Source organism: Coregonus lavaretus (assembly GCF_964263955.1).
Source record: "Coregonus lavaretus genome assembly, contig: HAP1_SCAFFOLD_886, whole genome shotgun sequence".
Lineage (NCBI taxonomy): Eukaryota > Metazoa > Chordata > Actinopteri > Salmoniformes > Salmonidae > Coregonus > Coregonus lavaretus.
Window position 1 is genome coordinate 182911 of NW_028157559.1, and position 13261 is coordinate 196171.

The 13261-nt window shown below is 46.6% G+C and overlaps 1 pseudogene across 1 annotated transcript in view; it reads right to left on the reverse strand.

Annotated features, from left to right (window-relative positions):
* Positions 1 to 9546, reverse strand: part of LOC311125256 (collagen alpha-1(XIV) chain-like) — a 79247-nt pseudogene extending 69701 nt beyond the window's left edge. Inside the window, exons 1-6 of the transcript in view lie at positions 9403 to 9546; positions 8567 to 8731; positions 7990 to 8028; positions 6376 to 6514; positions 1829 to 1971; positions 502 to 611 (exon numbers count right to left, since the gene is read on the reverse strand). The product of the transcript in view is annotated as a collagen alpha-1(XIV) chain-like (transcript). The remainder of the gene's footprint in view (positions 1 to 501; positions 612 to 1828; positions 1972 to 6375; positions 6515 to 7989; positions 8029 to 8566; positions 8732 to 9402) is intronic.
* Positions 9547 to 13261: the final 3715 nt, after the last annotated feature.

Below are 13261 nucleotides of genomic sequence, written 5' to 3' on the forward strand. Positions count from 1 at the left end.
GCGTGTGTGTGTGTGTGTGTACGCATGCTTGCGCGTGCATGTGTGCATTTGTGTGTAAGTGTATGTCCATTTCTGTGTGTGTGTGTATGTGTGTGTGTGTGCATATGTGTGTGTGTGTGTGTGTGTGTGTGTGTGTGGGGAGGATAAAGTCCTTGGGTGAACAGCATTACAACCAGATATATACTGCAGGCAGCCTCTGAATACATTAGAATGCACTCAAAACAGCCAGGCACACAAAGCCTAGGAGAAGAGAGTCTGATGGACGGCTTCTCAAACTCTCTTTGACTACTGTGATGGAGGGGGGTGGGTTGTTTCCCCATTCATTCTCTGGGATAATTTTTCGACATGACTTCTACTAAATTCTCTATTTTCCGGCTTTATTATACGGATGGAGGGGTCTGACATTTTGGCTGCGTCCCAAATAGCACCTTAGTCCCTATACAGTGCACTACTTTTGACCAGAGGCCATAGATGATCTAGGGGAAGAACTAGGCTGCGTACCTTGTGGAAACTGCCATAGAACATCTTCTTGATGTCAGGCCCTTCAAATGTGACTGTCTGGAAGTCTCCCTTGTAGTCGTGGTTCAAGAACGTCAGAGTCTTCCCACCATCTGATAGAGACAGAAACAGAGACAGACAGAGAGAGAATTAGGGACAGTACATTCTACACAAACCCACAAACCCACATCCCAGAGTCCTCTGGCTTGGTCCTCTGGTCTGTGTGTTCAGTCTATATCTCTCTCACACACTAGCTAGAAACTAACCCTGCAGCCCTAGAAACTAACCCTGCAGCGCTGGAAACTAACCCTGCAGCACTGGAAACTAACCCTGCTGCGCTGGAAACTAACCCTGCAGCCCTGGAAACTAACCCTGCAGCCCTGGAAACGAACCCTGCAGCCCTAGAAACTAACCCTGAAACGCTGGAAACAAACCCTGCAGTGCTGGAAACTAACCCTGCAGTGCTGGAAACTAACCCTGCAGTGCTGGAAACTAACCCTGAAACACTGGAAACAAACCCTGCAGTGCTGGAAACTAACCCTGCAGCCCTGGAAACGAACCCTGCAGCCCTAGAAACTAACCCTGAAACGCTGGAAACAAACCCTGCAGTGCTGGAAACTAACCCTGCAGTGCTGGAAACTAACCCTGCAGTGCTGGAAACTAACCCTGAAACACTGGAAACAAACCCTGCAGTGCTGGAAACTAACCCTGCAGTGCTGGAAACTAACCCTGCAGTGCTGGAAACTAACCCTGAAACACTGGAAACTAACCCTGCAGTGCTGGAAACTAACCCTGCAGTGCTGGAAACTAACCCTGCAGTGCTGGAAACTAACCCTGAAACACTGGAAACAAACCCTGCAGTGCTGGAAACTAACCCTGCAGTGCTGGAAACTAACCCTTCAGTGCTGGAAACTAACCCTGAAACACTGGAAACTAACCCTGCAGTGCTGGAAACTAACCCTGCAGTGCTGGAAACTAACCCTGCAGTGCTGGAAACTAACCCTGAAACACTGGAAACTAACCCTGCAGTGCTGGAAACTAACCCTGCAGTGCTGGAAACTAACCCTGAAACACTGGAAACAAACCCTGCAGTGCTGGAAACTAACCCTGCAGTGCTGGAAACTAACCCTGCAGTGCTGGAAACTAACCCTGAAACACTGGAAACTAACCCTGCAGTGCTGGAAACTAACCCTGCAGCGCTGGAAATTCCCACACTTTTGTAAACCACAGACCTCAATTGCAGAGTATGCAGTATGCAGGTTAACCTTAACCCTAACTCTAACCACAGGGCCAGGGATTCAGGAAGTGATGAGGAATAGACTGTACGTACTGTCCAGGATGACCCCCACCAGGGGTTCATTGTCTTTGTTCAGGATCTCCCACAATGCAAAAGGCTCCTGGGGGGTCTCTGGTAGCAGGCGGAACAGGATGGTGATGGTGTAGTCAGAGGGCAGACCTTCTGGGTGGAGGTACCTGAGACACAGACAGACAGACAGACAGATGCAATACTTAACTGGCAGCCAGATGATGTGAATGGTTCCAGAGGGCGGTTGGCAAATCATATGCCTACACTGTAACGGGAAACTGTAATTTATACAGTCATTTTGGGTATTATCAACAGTAAAATACTGTGAAAGCATTACTGCAGCATACTGTTAATTATGGTGCATTGTGGGAAAATGTTGTGTGCTTGGAAATAATTGTTGTCTTTCAAATGGTACTGTAATTCCATCAATAGTGGGTGCATGGTATTGTTGTTTCTGGCTCATTAACATATTTGGAGGCGTGCCTTGTAAGAGGATATATTTGTTGCACCCGTTACTGTGAGTGCTATACCAATTTAACTCATATGTGGTTATAGTGCAACAGGAATTTAAAATGTATAGGGGACAGATTGGAGTGGCATCAAGTCTTAATGGTTGAGTATTTTACCATGTCCTTTTGGTCCATTCATTCATTATGATTACAGTAGCATTTACTTTTTTACAGTACAATACAGTTGTCATGTCTCCTCCCGTTGCTCCCCTCCGGCGCTCTGATTCGCCGGTCTACTGAGCCACCGGTCTGAGCGCACCACCTCGGCAAACACAGGAATGGAAACCCAATGCACCCTAATCACCTCCAGCACACCTGCACCTCATCATCTCATCACCACCACTATATAGCCCTGGACTGTTCAGTCATTGTTGTGTGTAATTGTTAGCGTCGTGTCGTTTACGCACGCGTTGTTATTCTCTTTCTCATTGTTAAGTAAACCTTTACCTTGTTAATTCCTGCGTCTGCGTCCTGCCTCTTCGTATCCTCAGTACTCGTCACAGAATTACACACCTCTCACAAAAATGGATGCAGCAGGTAATCCTCCTGGAGTTTCCCAGTGCCTCGACCAACACCAGCAGCAGCTTGCCCAGTTGAATGCCACCATGCAGGAAGTGCTCCAAACTCTGTATAATCTGCTCAGCGCTCCGGTTCCACCTCAGGGAGCAGCGAGTGCACCCAATCCACCTGTTCCCGTGCTATCAGCCACTTCTGAGGGAACCCTAGCCCTACCGGAGCGCTATGACGGTAAAACTACTAAATGTAGCGGCTTCCTGCTACAGGTTTCACTTTGTCTAGCGCGTCAGCCTGGGGCATATCCATCTGACCAAGCCAGGATAGCGCTGGTGATTTCACTACTTAAAGGAAAGTCACTGGATTGGGCCACGGCAGTCTGGGAAGGAGGTGAGGCCATGGCGCTTCTCTACTCCACCTTCCTCGCTCGGTTCAGGGCGGTGTTTGAAAGGACGGGGGTGAGCGTCTCCTCCAGCTACAACAGGGAGAGGGGCCCGAGTCTGAGTACGCTCTGAGCTTTCGCACGGTGGCGGCGTCTTACGGCTGGAATGAGTGTGCTCTGCGCGAGGCCTTCAGGAGATGCTTACGGGAGGACATCAAGATGGAACTCGCATGTCGGGACGAAGAGATGGACCTTGATACCCTCATCGCCACGTCCATCCGTCTTGATGACATGTTGAGAGACAGACGGCATTCCCAACACCTCCCGGAGCCTCGATGCTCATCCCATCTGAGCTATGGAAGCCGCCCTGCCTCCGAGTCCTCACCCATGGAGGTGGGCAGCACCCCCTACACCACCACGGACCACAGATCTCCTGGCAGCTCCCAATCTAGGCGGTATGCCTCCCATAGCCGCTCTGTGAGTGTTACGTCATCTCCTATCACAAAACCCTTGTTTTTAGTTCCCATAACGGTGACTGGTTATTCCTTCTCTTCCATTTCTACCGCAATGATAGATTCCGGATCAGCGGGGAACCTTATAGATAGGGAGCTGTTCTCTGAATGGGGGTTGCCCACCGTGCCACTGCCTTCTCCGCTACACGTCACCTCGCTGGACAATAAAGCACTTGGATCAGGCACCATTACGCACGTCACTCTCCCCATCACCATCACCATTACCACACTACCGGAGCACCACGAGGAGCTGTCATTCCACATCGTCACGTCACCCCTTCACCGGATCGTCTTGGGATTGCCCTGGCTCAGACTACACAACCCCACCATCAATTGGATCACCAAGAGGATCACAGCCTGGTCCACCTCATGCCGGAAGACCTGCCTGCCGGTGGTTTGTTGTTCCACGTCAGTGGAGAGTCCGGAGTTAAGCAAAACTTTACCTTGTTGATTCCTGCGTCCTGCCTCTTCGTATCCTCAGTACTCGTCACAACAGTCAATTATACAGTATTGTATTGTGTGTCATTACACAGTACTTGCTTTGATACTGCTTTTGGATTACAGTAGGTGTACTGCAATATAAAATACAGTAACTTACTTGCCACTTTACTGCCTGTAATTGACTGTCAAATTCTCGGCAACCCCTAACCGGTATAACCTAAACCCTAACCCTTTCTGGTGTAACCTAAACCCTAACCCTAACCCTTTCCAGTGTAACCTAAACCCTAACCCTTTACAGTGTAACCCTGACCCTAACCTTAATCAGTGTTGATCCTGTGCCTCAAGTCAATCTGCCAGTAGAATATCCACCTTGTACTTTATTATCTCATAGGAAATCATTAGTTGAAGATATCTGATATCTGATACAGAGTAATGGGAAGTCCTGATATCTGATATATGATGCAGGGTAATGGGAAGTCCTGAAACCTGAAGCAGGGTAATGGGAAGTCCTGATATCTGATTCAGAGTAATGGGAAGTCCCGATATCTGATTCAGAGTAATGGGAAGTCCCGATACCTGATACAGAGTAATGGGAAGTTCATTTGGCTGGCATAATGGCCCTTCTGATGACATGATATATTATATAAATGATGTGATGTTTGGATATGGGCTGCAACCTTTGCAGGTCACCCTGAAGACATAAAACTATGTAGAGGTGCTGAAACCCTCCACTGCAATAACACAGTCCCCTCTGAACATTTGAAAGTAGAAGCCTAAACTAAATATTATCCTCAGCAGGAGCAGAACTACATCTGTCAACACAGGGGAACCGTACAGCAGAACGCATGCGCGCGCACACACACACACACACACACACACACACACACTAATTATCACCACTTCACATGTGATTAGACTCCCCTAAGTGATTTTTATTGGCAATAACTTTGTATTGTTTGAGGGACCTTGAAAATAACTGCGGCTGCTATTTCAAAGAGCTCTAGTGTTTGTCTCTGGCTAGCAAGTGGGGTTGACCCTCCCCTGACGTTTTGAAGTACAAGTCTCCCATAGAGGAGGAGGAGGACGGCCCCTCTAGGAGGAGGAGGAGGAGGGAGGCCCCTCTAGGAGGAGGAGGAGGAGGAAGGCCCCTCTAGGAGGAGGAGGAGGAAGGCCCCTCTAGGAGGAGGAAGGTCCATCTAGGAGGAGGTGGAGGAAGGCCCCTCTAGGAGGAGGAAGAAGAAGGCCCCTCTAGGAGGAGGAGGGCCCCTCGAGGAGGAGGAGGAAGAAGGCCCCTCTAGGAGGAGGAAGAAGGCCCCTCTAGGAGGAGGAGGAAGGCCCCTCTAGGAGGAGGAGGAAGGCCCCTCTAGGAGGAGGAGGAAGGCCCCTCTAGGAGGAGGAGGAGGGCCCCTCTAGGAGGAGGAGGAAGGCCCCTCTAGGAGGAGGAGGAAGGCCCCTCTAGGAGGAGGAGGAGGGCCCCTCTAGGAGGAGGAGGAAGGCCCCTCTAGGAGGAGGAGGAAGGCCCCTCTAGGAGGAGGAGGAAGGCCCCTCTAGGAGGAGGAGGAGGGCCCCTCTAGGAGGAGGAAGAAGGCCCCTCTAGGAGGAGGAGGAGGGCCCCTCTAGGAGGAGGAAGAAGGCCCCTCTAGGAGGAGGAGGAGGGCCCCTCTAGGAGGAGGAAGAAGGCCCCTCTAGGAGGAGGAGGACGAAGTCCCCTCTAGGAGGAGGAGGAAAGTTCAGGAACAACCCCTTCCTCCAGGTATAGGCACGTCTTTAGATCTGAAAGGATTGGATGGCTATAAGATATACTGTATGGCAGAACTTCCACCTGACCTATCAGAGGGAAACTTCTACCTACCCTATCAGAGGGAAACATCCATCTAACCTATCAGAAGGAAGCTTCCGCCTACCTATCAGAAGGAAGCTTCCGCCTAACTTATCAGAGGGAAACTTCCACCTGACCTATCAGAGGGAAACATCCACCTGACCTATCAGAGAGAAACGTCCATCTAACCTATCAGAGAGAAACGTCCATCTAACCTATCATTTGGGGAAGCTGTTGAAGGTGTGTGTGTGTGTCAGGTGTAGAGTATATTCCAGGAATAATATGCCAAGAGTGGACACTGGAGGAGAGAGGTAGAGCTCAGTGTGGCCCCTAGCTGATCCTCTACCTCTCATCACCATGACAACCACACTGACACAGAACCTAGTAGAACCTACTTGGTGGGTTGTGAGACCAGGGCGTCTTTGTGCAGTCTGTAGCAGGGGAAGCTGTTGAAGGATCCTGGTTCTAGGGACACCCCCTCTACGTTACTGTACTCCTTCTCTACCAGGCCAAACATCTCCATCATCCTGAAGCCTGAGAAGGGAGGGAGCAGAACACACATCTATACTATAACTACGCCATAGAGAACCATAGAGAACCATAGAGAGCCATAGAGAGCCATAGAGAACCATAGAGAACCATAGAGAGCCATAGAGAGCCTTAGAGAACCATAGAGAACCATAGAGATACTACAATACTAGAATAAAAAATGGTACGCATTTTTATCTTTAAGCAACATAATGTGTAAAGGTAGTAAATACTCTTTAGGCGCTGGATATATACATAGAAATGAATAATGTAATTCTGTCAACCACTCTCCCTCGGGGACAAGACCAGCATTTCCTATTCCCCACCTGGCGAAGGAAAGGCGCACTGTGTGAAAAATCCTATGAGAAACAGCGACATACACTCTGAATGACCTAAAATGATGAATCCCATATTGGTCTTTCACAGTCAACCAACCCAAGCTGTACTGTGTTGTAGGATAATAGTAGTCCTACTATGGAAATTGATCAATGAGGCTGTCAACTGAGTCAGAAATTCACAGGTTTCAGATTTATTTCAAATTTGTTCAGGTTTTCGCTCTCAAAGTCACACGTTTTTAATAGAAAAACAACACAATTGGATGTTCTAAGTCCATAACAATGCCTAAACCACATCAGGAGACCACTTTTGAGGTCTTGGAAAAATCTAAGAAATTTTGATTTTTTTAGTGTAGTTACCCTTTAATTTAAATGCACAGGCACCTAGCACTGTTGTTTGGTTAGCAGTGTTTTTGTAGCACATGAGATGGAGTTTGCCAAACAAATGGCCACTTGACTGATGCAAATAATCATGATATCATTCTGACAGGTAGGCATAAGCTACTTTGTAGCTAGTTAACATTTAATAGAGAAGGTTTTTGGGAAAGCCTTTCCATCTACCAGAAGACGGTTAGGCCTATCATTAGTATCACTATATTTGTCCTGTTCCTTTACTGTTTAAAACTGGACGTTTTACTTCATATTATGAGGCGGGCCTTGCCTCCTTCAAAGTAGCTTATAGCCTAAATGGGAAGAAATAGTAGTTGATCAACATTTGAAGCTAAACATTGTGATCTGTTCCATCAGCCGTATTCATTGATACGGTGTATACCTCCACTGCAATACTTTGATACGCATCAGGCGTATACCTCCACTGCAATACTTTGATACGCATCGTGGGGATTAAGAAGGGAGTATACGCAATGCCCACTGAAGAATAAGTGGGTAATACGGCTTATACCCTACACTTCACCAGAGACTGTATGTTTAGAACTTTATCTGACTGGGTTTTAACGACAACCACATGGCAGAATACATGCTGCTCCAGATAATGCAATAGCCAGGGACACAGAGTCTATCCTTTGAATGAATAAGTGGTCTCAGACAATCAATATTGACTGTAGATTGAGAGGGGTTTATCTCAATATGGACACACATTCTATGACTATAAAGCAGTAACAAGCTGTATGTGTATACATAGTTTACCTGCCATTGTGTTGCCGCTCATCAGAACTGATGGACAAGCTAAAACAAGATGGATGAAAGTGTTGGTTAAATAATGAATAGTATATTAATCACTGTAATTTAATCATGAATCAATATCCTTTTATTAAGATTGATTCAAGTGGTCCTCTGTAGCTCAATTGGTAGAGCATGGCGCTTGTAACGCCAAGGTAGTGGGTTCGATCCCCAGGACCACCCATACGTAAAAATGTATGCACACATGACTGTAAGTCGCTTTGAATAAAAGCGTCTGCTAAATGGCATATTATATTATATTATAAGAGAACACTGCTAATTAAAAAATAACATAATTAACTTTAGATCAAGACAGAACATATCGACTAGACTCTTGCCCACTGTGTTTCTCCAAAGGGAGATAAAAGCGTCTGCTAAATGGCATATTATTATCATTCAAATGTTGATGAATCCTCTTCTTTGTAATAATAACTCTTCCATTGAACCACATGACCAAACCTACCAGCTCTCTATTCTACAGTAGAGTATATCAGTTATGGAAACTACTTCCAATGCCAGCTACTTCAGTTCTGGCGGTACTTACTGGCAGTGGCAGCCTCACACACAAAAGTGATCAGCTGCTCCTCAATTTTCTTGACAGCGTCCAAATCGTCCACAAAGAAGACGTGTCTGTCACTGGGTTTGCTGGCGATGTTCACCAACTCTCCATAGTCCGCATCAGCAAAGCCAATGGCAAAGATGATGTAGCCTACAAACACATCCATTGTTAAGATTTTAAAACAATATTTTGTTTTCTTCAGCAATAAAGCAAAACAATTCCAAGGAAACTATTTGATTGGCCAATCTTACCACTCTCTGGCTTGCTAAGTGACCCTCCTACCACTAATATATTTCTCTCTAAGTTTTGTTTTAGTATGATAGCCATGAATAGTTCTGTTTCAACAATATAATACTCCTGAGTGGCGCAGTGGTCTAAGGCACTGCATCGCAGTGCTAACTGTGCCACTAGAGATCCTGGTTTGAATCCAGGCTCTGTCGCAGCCGGCCGCGACCGGGAGACTCATGGGTGGCGCACAATTGGCCCAGGGTAGGGGAGGGAATGGCCGGCAGGGATGTAGCTCAGTTGATAGAGCATGGCGTTTGCAACGCCAGGGTTGTGGGTTCGATTCCCACGGGGGGCAAGTATAAAAAAAAAAATATATGTATTCACTAACTGTAAGTCGCTCTGGATAAGAGCGTCTGCTAAATGACTAAAATGTAAATGTAAATAATACAATGGAATAGTGTATTGTCCTCAGAGGAAGAAACATTGGCTTTATCCAAAATAAGACCCTATTCCCACACTACTTTTGGCCAGAGTAGTGCACTATACAGTGCAGAGAATAGGGCACTATTTGGGACACACCCTATGCCACTCACCCTCCATCTGCATCTCCTTGGAGACTTTGTTGACGTCATCTTGGGAGCGGCCATCGGTGAGGACCACCAGTACCTTGGGAACCCCCCTCCTCACTCCTCCCTCTGCGGTGAAGATAGACTCCTTCACATGCTTAATGGCTCGGCCTGGATGGAAAGGGACATACAGTTATATTTCTATGGATAGATAATATCTATACATCACAGCCTGCTGTTAATGTATGGATGATTATCAGACCATATCGATACAGACTGGTGTTAATGTATGGATGACTATCAGACCATATCTATACAGCCTGTTGTTAATGCACAGATGAGTATCATACCATATCTATACAGCCTGTTGTTAATGTATGGATGACTATCAGACCATATCTATACAACCTGTTGTTAATGCACGGATGAGTATCATACCATATCTATACAGCCTGTTGTTAATGTATGGATGACTATCAGACCATATCTATACAGCCTGTTGTTAATGCACGGATGACTATCAGACCATATCTATACAGCCTGTTGTTAATGCACGGATGAGTATCAGACCATATCTATACAGCCTGTTGTTAATGCATGGATGACTATCAGACCATATCTATACAGCCTGTTGTTAATGTATGGATGACTATCAGACCATATCTATACAGCCTGTTGTTAATGCACGGATGAGTATCATACCATATCTATACAGCCTGTTGTTAATGTATGGATGACTATCAGACCATATCTATACAGCCTGTTGTTAATGCACGGATGACTATCAGACCATATCTATACAGCCTGTTGTTAATGCACGGATGAGTATCAGACCATATCTATACAGCCTGGTGTTACAGTTTTTTTCAATTGTTTAAGCTCAATTTTGAAAACAGGGCCCGGTTTGTCAAAACACTACACACAATTAGCACAACCCTACACCAAAGTAGCACAACACTTCAGATCATTTGCAAAATGGAACACTTTTGTCAAAACTATACACGACTTCATAAAAACAATATTTTGTTACCATACGAAACACACACATTTCATATGACTTCAATCTTTTTGAACCACTTACACACTGCTGTTGCTAACCTAAAACACTTTTAGCAAGTCTAATTCTCAGTGATTAGAGTACTGTAAATGAAGTACACAGAGAAAGTGCAACTATACAAACACTACACAAGACCAATGCTGCAGACTGAGGAAAATATCATTTATTTCTCTCCATATACCCAAATCAGTCAACATGTCAACATGGAGAATCACAACAAAACATGTCCCAGTTTTCATGCTACTACAGTAAAAAAAGAGCAGAAGTAAAATAAAATAACAGTAGGGAGGCTATATATACAGGGGGGTACCGGTGCAGAGTCAATGTGCGGGGGCACCGGCTAGTTGAGGTAGTTGAAGTAATATGTACATGTGGGTAGAGTTAAAGTGACTATGCATAAATAATTAACAGAGTAGCAGCAGCGTAAAAGGATGGGGTGGGGGGGCAGTGCAAATAGTCTGGGTAGCCATGATTAGCTGTTCAGGAGTCTTATGGCTTGGGGGTAGAAGCTGTTGAGAAGTCTTTTGGACCTAGACATGGCACTCCTGTACCGCTTGCCGTGCGGTAGCAGAGAGAACAGTCTATGACTAGGGTGGCTGGAGTCTTTGACAATTTTGAGGGCCTTCCTCTGACACCGCCTGGTATAGAGGTCCTGGATGGCAGGAAGCTTGGCCCCAGTGATGTACTGGGCCGTACGCACTACCCTCTGTAGTGCCTTGCGGTCGGAGGCCAAGCAGTTGCCATACCAGGCGGTGATGCAACCAGTCAGGATGCTCTCGATGGTGCAGCTGTAGAATTTTTTGAGGATCTGAGGACCCATGCCAAATCTTTTCAGTCTCCTGAGAGGGAATAGGCTTTGTCGTGCCCTCTTCACGACTGTCTTGGTGTGTTTGGACCATGATAGTTCGTTGGTGATGTGGACACCAAGGAACTTGAAGCTCTCAACCTGTTCCACTACAGCCCCGTCGATGAGAATGGGGGCGTGCTCAGTCCTCTTTTTTTTCCTGTAGTCCACAATCATCTCCTTTGTTTTGGTCACGTTGAGGGAGAGGTTGTTGTCCTGGCACCACACGGCCAGGTCTCTGACCTCCTCCCTATAGGCTGTCTCATCGTTGTCGGTGATCAGGCCTACCACTGTTGTGTCGTCGGCAAACTTAATGATGGTGTTGGAGTCGTGCCTGGCCATGCAGTCGTGGGTGAACAGAGAGTACAGGAGGGGACTGAGCACGCACCCCTGAGGGGCCCCCGTGTTGAGGATCAGTGTGGCAGATGTGTTGTTACCTACCCTTACCACCTGGGGGCGGCCCGTCAGGAAGTCCAGGATCCAGTTGCAGAGGGAGGTGTTTAGTCCCAGGATCCTTAGCTTAGTGATGAGCTTAGAGGGCACTATGGTGTTGAATGCTGAGCTGTAGTCAATGAATAGCATTCTCACGTAGGTGTTCCTCTTGTCCAGGTGGGAAAGGGCAGTGTGGAGTGCAATAGAGATTGCATCATCTGTGGATCTGTTGGGGTGGTATGCAAATTGGAGTGGGTCTAGGGTTTCTGGGATAATGCTGTTGATGTGAGCCATGACCAGCCTTTCAAAGCACTTCATGGCTACAGACGTCAGTGCTACGGGTCGGTAGTCATTTAGGCAGGTTATCTTAGAGTCCTTGGGCACGGGGACTATTTATTTTTTTATTTTTTTTATTTTTTATTTCACCTTTATTTAACCAGGTAAGCCAGTTGAGAACAAGTTCTCATTTACAACTGCGACCTGGCCAAGATAAAGCATAGTAGTGCGATAAAAACAACAACACAGAGTGGTGGACTGCTTGAAACATGTTGGTATTACAACAGACTCAGTCAGGGACATGTTGAAAATGTCAGTGAAGACACTTGCCAGTTGGTCAGCACATGCTCGGAGTACACGTCCTGGTAATCCGTCTGGCCCTGCGGCCTTGTGAATGTTGACCTGCTTAAAAGTCTTGCTCACATCGGAGAGCGTGATCACATAGTCATCCGGAACAGCTGCTGCTCTCATGCATGCTTCAGTGTTGCTTGCCTCGAAGCGAGCATAGAAGTGGTTTAGCTCGTCTGATAGGCTTGTGTCACTGGGCAGCTCGCAGCTGTGCTTCCCTTTGTAGTCTGTAATAGTTTTCAAGCCCTGCCACATCCGACGAGCGTCAGAGCCAGTGTAGTACGATTCAATCTTAGTCCTGTATTGACTCTTTGCCTGTTTGATGGTTCGTCGGAGGGCATAGCGGGATTTCTTATAAGCGTCCGGGTTAGAGTCCCGTTCCTTGAAAGCGGCAGCTCTACCCTTTAGCTCAGTGCGGATGTTTCCTGTAATCCATGGCTTCTGGTTGGGGTATGTACGTACGGTCACTGTGGGGACGACATCATCGATGCACTTATTGATGAAGCCAGTGACTGATGTGGTGTACTCCTCAATGCTGTCTGAAGAATCCCGGAACATGTTCCAGTCTGTGCTAGCAAAGCAGTCCTGTAGCTTAGCATCTGCGTCATCTGACCACTTTTTTATTAACCGAGTCACTGGTGCTTCCTGCTTTAGTTTTTGCTTATAAGCAGGAATCAGGAGGATAGAGTTATGGTCAGATTTGCCAAATGGAGGGCGAGGGAGAGCTTTGTATGCGTCTCTGTGTGTGGAGTAAAGGTGGTCTAGAGTTTTTTTCCTCAGCATCCATCTGCAAAACTCTCTGAAATACAGTGAAAGACAAGATTGTGTAGTTCAGGATAGGTCTAGTATACAGTCAATGTAAAAAAGTCATGTGTGCAGTATGCAACATCACAGTGCTAAAGTGAACAATACATTCCTCCACATACTCA